Genomic DNA, 7,321 nt, shown 5'->3' on the forward strand with positions numbered 1-7,321 from the left:
ACAAGAAAAAAATGTCACAGGATTGTCCTACTATAATGTTATATAGGGTATAATATATACCCTCATATAACACATTGCTATCCTTGGTTTAATTGCTTAGTTAATTAATTACTCTATCTAAACTGCTATAGTTTAGATCTAGTTTTCCTTTTAAAGCCTCATAAGGTCACACATGGAGCTTTGGGAATATGAATGTACTGTGTAAACTATGTAGCAGACTGACTGCTAGAATGTGGGTTCTGGTAGGCTGAGGTGCTTCACTGGCCTGAACCGGAAGAGTCTATGTCCTACGTTGGGTTCCTTCTTGATGCTTTCTGGCCACCAAGAGAGGAGCAGCTCTCTTCCCTCTCTCCTCAATGGAAGCCCATCAACTATTTTGCTTCTGCTCTAAAGCCAGCTTACCATGACCTGAGTCCTCTGCAAAACAGGAGCAAAAATAAACCTCCTTTAACTTTCTCGTGTAATTTATTTTGTCTTAGTGATGAGAAAGTGACTAAATGACAGCTACATCCATGTTTATCACAGCAAAATTCACGCTATTTCATATGTGGAACAAGCTGAATACAGCAAGGCTGTCCACTTTCACTACTCCTCAGGAAATTAAAAGAAAGTAGAAATAGAATCTTCTCAAATTGAAAAGAACACTCCATCCATTTGCAGATGATCTAAAGTTATCTATGCCATTTCTAAAGACTCAAGAAAAATAGTTGGAAATGATAGAGTTAATAATAAAACTAACAAATAAAGTGAGGACATTATATTGTATTTATATATTATTTATTTATTTATTTATTTATTGGCTACAAGATCTCACTATGCATTTCAGACTCTGGTCTGAAATGATCCTCCTGTCTCAGCTTCCCCAGTACTGGGATTACAGGCATCCGGTTTTGGGGACAGCCGACATGGTACACCCGGGGCTCCAGGGCCAGCCCAGAATGCGGTACCAGGGATTGAATTTGAGACTTTGCTCTTGCCAGGCAGGCACTTGGACTTGTGAGCTATCTCGCAAGCCCCAGCTTCAATGTTATTCTTACACACAAATAAGTTATATGAGAAAATATTACAAAGTAGTTTTATTCAGAGTAACCTCAAGGATAAAAAGGACTACAGATATCTTTGCCTGAGAAGTATAAAACAATGATGAAAGAAACTGGAAAAAGAAAAGTGTAAAGTGATTCCATGTTCACTATTGAAAAAGATATTGTTAAAATTTACATACTATCTATTATTATATGGAGATTCAATCTAAAACCTATCAAACTTCCACTGAATATTTTTTCACAGAAAAGGAAACAGTATTATATCTTTATATAATCACAATATACTCTGAATATTAAAAGCAATTTGAACACCAACAATCTGGGAAGCATCACACCACCTGCCTCTAAACCATATTGCAAAGGTAAGATAATCAAAACAATATCATAGTACCATAAGCAAACAAATCTATAGAACAGTGTAATGTAGTGGGAAACCAAGAAATGAATCTGTTTGTAGATGGCTAACTGTGCTTAGAGAAGGGTGAAAACATACACAGAAGGCAATAAAAGTCTCCTCAATTGACAGGGATGTAGAACACAGATCTCTACATGGGACAAAGATAATTTAAAATGTATCTTTCATTATACAAGGAAATTAACTCAAAGTGAATTAAATATTTATGTGGAAACAATACTTTTTTAAAATTATCATTTATTGCTGTTAGGATCTAGCAGTATTTTATAACACTACAAACACATCTTCATTTCTGCATCAGAAGTTAGTCAACTTGACCTACATATATAATGTCTTACACTAATTAGGTAAATGTGTGTACTTTCAGCCACCACTCTTTATAAGAATATAATTCAAAATGAGTATTATTCTTGCATATTTTGTATTGATGCTAGAAGTTTAGTAAAGAAGAGTCACTTTCAAAATTATTGCATGTGGTATTTTATTGACCATTTTTTCCAACTTCAGATGTCAGTTTCCTTATTGTACACTACCACTAATTAAGCCAGTATTCTGAGTATCCTTTTTCACGTAAAACCCTCACAAAGATGCAAATTTGCGTCAAGAAGAAGCTGTATGTTTTTATTAAACCTAGAGATATCAGGAGCATGAAATAGTGCAGTGTCACTGCTTCTTTACATTGTAGGTAGGATTTATTCAAGTTATTCATCATTTTGACCTTATAAAATCAGGCAACTACATGCTCAAAACATTCAGCGGCAGAGAAGAAAAGATCTGGGGTGTGTTCAGCTCTACTATACAGAATTAGTTCTACTGCACCAACCTGCATGTGAAGCTCTAAAATAGAAAAGAGAAAAGGAATATTTAGGAACTTAACTATTGTTTTCATAACTTTAACAGTTTTTCCTGTGAATAACAATAGTTCAAAAACAGAGGATGAAATCCTCAGAAAAAAAGTATACCACTGTTTTTCTCAGTGAAGAGATTCCTAGACAGATGTGAGCCACCTTGTGTGAGACATAGAAAAAAAATTTTTACACTCTAATATTCTGATAGTGGAGTCACAGTCCTATGTAGTTACGTGGGCCACTTGTATGTTCAGGATAACTGGAACTGAAAGTTAACTAAAATGGAGCCAGGTTAAGAAGTGAAGATTTTTTATCCAATCTTCCTCTTAAGACAGATTTGTGGGTAAAAGAATGCACTTAGGAGACATTTTAGTAAGCTGTTCATTAGTGTAGCACAATGGCTTCCCATGGTGAGTAGAAAAGTATAAATCAATCTTCAATCAAGGAGTTATTAAGTCTCCAAATTGAAGAGGAGGGTTTCTTCTACTGATCAGGAGGCATAATTCAGTTTATAAGCTCAGGGTTGTAAAAGTTCTAATTACTGTTTTCAGATCTTTTTCCCTGTTATTCTCCAAACTGTCATAAACTTTATTTATTTATTTATTTATTTGGTCCTGGGGATTGAAATCAGGACCTTGAACTTGCCAGGCAAGCGCTTATTCTACTGAGCTATCACCCAGGCCCCCAACTTTTTTTTGATGTACCAGGAATCAAACCTAGGACCTGCACTTGCCAGGCAGGTGTTTATGACACTGAGCTATCTTTCCTGACCCTAATTGCCATAAACTAGAGGTGAGGATGACAAAAATTCAATTTATATTATATGTAATCTGCATTTCATATTTTGTTAGATCAGGTTTATAAATTTTTTTAAGGATTTATTTATCTGATACAGGGCCTTGCTACACAGCTCAAACTTGTAGTGATCCTCTTGTTTCAGACTCCCCAGCACTGGCAACACTAGTTAGGTGATTTCCATGCACAGATGAGAGAGGACACAAGTTCAATAGCAAGTTAGAGGTAGCACATGATTCGGGGGGGGGTGATATTAAATGATTATTTTGGGAGATTTTTCCCTAAAAGGAAAAAAAATCATTAATAGAAAAGGGACATGAAATTGAGTATAGGTTTTTATAATATCCCCCAACATTGTGTGCTTTCTTCTCTCCTTCCAACTCATAAGAGGGCCATGAAAATTATTCATGATATAACTAAGTGATATAGTAGGAAAAAAGAGATACTCTGAGAAGAAGCAATGATGGATAGCACAATGCTGCTGAAGAATTTAGAAGACAAATTTTTCTCTGAGCGAGGATCCTAATGGAGTGCAACTTGTACTTCAGCTATCGCATAACTCATATTTCTTTCATTTAGAAATTAAAACTGAAATATAAAATTATCCTAATTTTACTGATAACTACTGAGATCAGTGAGTACATTGAAAACAGGTAGAACTATCTAGACCTTGAAAGAAGTTCTTTTTTAAAGCAGTTTAAAATAGTGCATTATAGGATGAATGCCAAGGAGGAATGTATCATTCATGAGAACTGGAAATCTAAAACAGCGTTCATGTACAGGAATAATTATATGTTTTTTATGTAATTGGAGACTTGCAATGCCAACTACATCAAAAACATATAACCAACCACTCAACATTTCTTTTTTGTTGTTGTTGCCAACAGCACCGTGCCGTTCTACTAACCATACAAATACAGTGACATCTGGTAAGACTGGGATGGAACTGGGATTGAAGAATGAACAGATATTCAGGATCTAACAATTTGAAGGAAGACACTATATACTTTTTTTTTTGCAAACGTGTTTCCACAGAGCCAAGATAGTACTAGCCATTAACTAAGTACACCAAGTGTATTGAAGTAGAAAAGATACAAAAAGAAAAATAACTCCAAATAGCTCAGCAGATTAAAGCACCTGCAAGGAGGAGCAGGGGCTGGGAGTTAGATCTTCAGGCCTGCCATGTTGGCCCCGTCCCTGGGGCATGCTGAGATGGCAGTTGAGACTGGGCATGGTGGCGTGCACCTGTAATCCCAGCTCTTGAGAGGCTATAAACAGGCAGATAACTACAAGTCCATTCTAGTAGTGAGACCCTGAACACCCTGTAGACCCTTCCCTAAAATACAAAAATTAAAAAAAAAAGAAAGAAAAATAACTCCATCAGAAAGAATAACAAAAAAGTGTAAAACATGTTTAGTTTCTCCCCTTTAGCCCCTAAAACAACATCTTACAATTTATATATTCTACATATATGGTCCTACATCAACTTCTAGAGTATTTGTCAGGCCAGTACTGTCTTTGAATTTTTAGGACAGGGTGTGGGGGCCAAAGTCAGGTCTCAGGACAAATTAGTCAGCTTCAGTTTCCTCAAAAGGATCATTGGATTCTTTGTTCTTGTGTTTATCCTTTTCTTGCAAATGCCCCAGTCTGTCAGCCATTGTTACCTATCTGTTCTCTTTGTTAGTTTCCAACGTGTGGGTCAGTTTCTCTTATGCCACTTTACTGAAGCTGTCATTCTCGATGGCTTTTGAAGCACTTCTTTCTCACCCTCTCCTCTCTCAGAAGCTGCTTCAAGACTTCTGCTTCATGGGACTTGCTTCTTTTTTCTTCTGCAGCTCCTGATTTCTTCCAAATTTCCTCCTGGAAAAGAGCTTAATTTAGAAGGGGGGGGGGATATCTGGGAGAGATTCTTCTGACTGAGGGTCAAGAATAAGCTCAAAAGCCTGGTCTAAAGCTCGTTTCTTCAGTTCTTTCACCTGAATATCAGAAAAAAGCCATACTGAACAGAAGGCAAGAGACTGGCAGTGCATTCTGCACAATCCACTGGGAAGGACAGCCCTGCTCCCTTCCAGCTGCCTGGCCATACTGTCACACTGGTTGGTTTTTGCCCTAGAAGTTAAAACTTAATTACACGACATATCCCTCTGATAAATTTATCAATCATGGTTACTATGTGACATTTACATGTAGTCATATATACTTTTATTATTAAAATATATGTTTATCAAAAGAAAATATATGTTTATTAAAAGTATTCTCATGTGTTAATTATGCTGTTAATTATGATCTAAGCAGTAATTGTTCTAGATCTATGTAATTTTAATAATTAATAATAAAATACTGCTGCAGTGTTTCTCAACAGTGAAAAGTTTGGTGCAACAAAGTAGCTTATCAAAAGCTTAGCTTTGAAGTTATTTGATAAGAATGATCATATTGTAGGCAAAATTTTGACTCTACTATTTGTTTGAAATAGTGTCTTTGATAGTCCTTAGGATTAAAGGAAACTGTCAGGGACCACCATAGGTTTATTTCCTTTGTAAAAATAAAGATCCCATGGTGTGAATTTTAAATGAACCATAGTAAGATTACTATTCAGATAAAATATTTGTAAAAAATTTAAATAAAATAATACATTTCATATGTAATGGATAAGTGTTGTCACATCTTAAAATGTCAGAGAAAAACGTAAAAAGCTTAATAGTTAATAAAGTTAATTTTTGCTGAAATCAGATATGTATTATTGCTTCCATTCATAGTGACAAAACTTACAATTCTTGTAAACTTTACAATTCTCTCTACAGCCCAAATTCTCCTCCAGACATTTGGTCTCACACTCTAGTAACTTCCTAGAGCAAAATTCATATATTTACAATGTCATGTTAATGCAAACTCTTTGTTTAGGGTACACATTAAACCAAGGTCTATATTTCCTACAGATCACAAATTTAATAATTAATATGACATTTTCTTTTAAATGCTTTTAAGAATTGTAAAAAGGCTTTGCTTGGGACTTTTGATTAGGTAGCATTTGGAAATATACTCAAGTCCATCAAATAAAATGGTGAGTGAAAGTATATTTACGACATACTTCACCTGATACATTCTGACTTTGTGCTAATAGGAAATGGTCTCCTTTGTTTTAGTCCATCATTTGCAAAATTAATAATGTAGTGTTACACCAGCAGCAACAGCCTCACATAGCTGTGTTTGCGAAATTATTTATTTTGATTATATCACTTTTTCATGGCTTGAGTTAGTGTCCTATTGCTTTGTTCATCAAAACCCTCTAAGCAACAGGCTTACAGTTTGTGTGTGTACATGTGTGTGCATGTATGTGGTGGTCTGTATTATTTAGGTTTGTGGAAGGCATAGGAGGACCACAAATACTTATAGTCACCTAATAATGCATTTCTCAGAAAGTATTTTTGGTTAGCTTGTGTATTACTTTTGTAAACTTGATGACAATTTAGTAGTACACAGAAATAAAAAAAAAGAGTTAATGATAAAATTAATAAGAAAGGATCAGAAAGGTAGCAGTGTATAACATTCCAATGTTACAAGATTTGGTTAAGTGGAAAACCGGAAAATGATGAGATCCATATTTACAAATGGCAGAAACAAAGATGAAACCTCAAATGAGTTTACCATAGAATTCATGGGAAACGTGGTAATATTAAATTACTAAAACAAATCATTTGCTAATCACCTACTTGTGATAAAGGAACTTAAACCAATGATGATGAATTCGAATGCAATTAAAAATATTAGCAAAGTTCATTACGTAGCTATGAAAGCAGAAATAGCATAAATGAGTTCTTAGAGAAATAGCAAAGTAGAATAAAATGCTTGTAAATTCCAGCAAAAGGAAATGATAATGCAGATAATATAATGATAATTTTCTACAAATTAAAGGGAATGAATAAATACTAAAAACTAAACAAAACATATTAAAGATAGTCACTTTCACTCAGAAAAGGAAACTAAAACCACCCATACGCCATTTCTTACTATTTGATGGGCAAACATTGTCAGCCATGAACCCAGGCAATCGATCAGAACAGGCATTCTGAAGAGAGAAGATTGATTGGAGGTAGGAGCAAGCAGCCTGGCTTTCTAGCAGACCAAGACAGCACCAAACTAAAGAGGACAAGGGATTTTAAAGGATTTTCAGGGGAGGGTCTCTGTGGACTGGAACAGCCAAGGGAGAACTACTCTTGGCA

At 35.2% G+C, this 7,321-nt stretch overlaps 1 pseudogene; it reads right to left on the reverse strand.

Moving 5' to 3' along the window:
- Positions 1 to 4,669: 4,669 nt before the first annotated feature.
- On the reverse strand, positions 4,670 to 5,185 carry LOC101571863 (annotated as a pseudogene).
- Between the last annotated feature and the right edge of the window lie 2,136 nt (positions 5,186 to 7,321).

The sequence above is a fragment of the Octodon degus genome, unplaced genomic scaffold (assembly GCF_000260255.1).
Source record: "Octodon degus isolate 3935 unplaced genomic scaffold, OctDeg1.0 scaffold00383, whole genome shotgun sequence".
NCBI lineage: Eukaryota > Metazoa > Chordata > Mammalia > Rodentia > Octodontidae > Octodon > Octodon degus.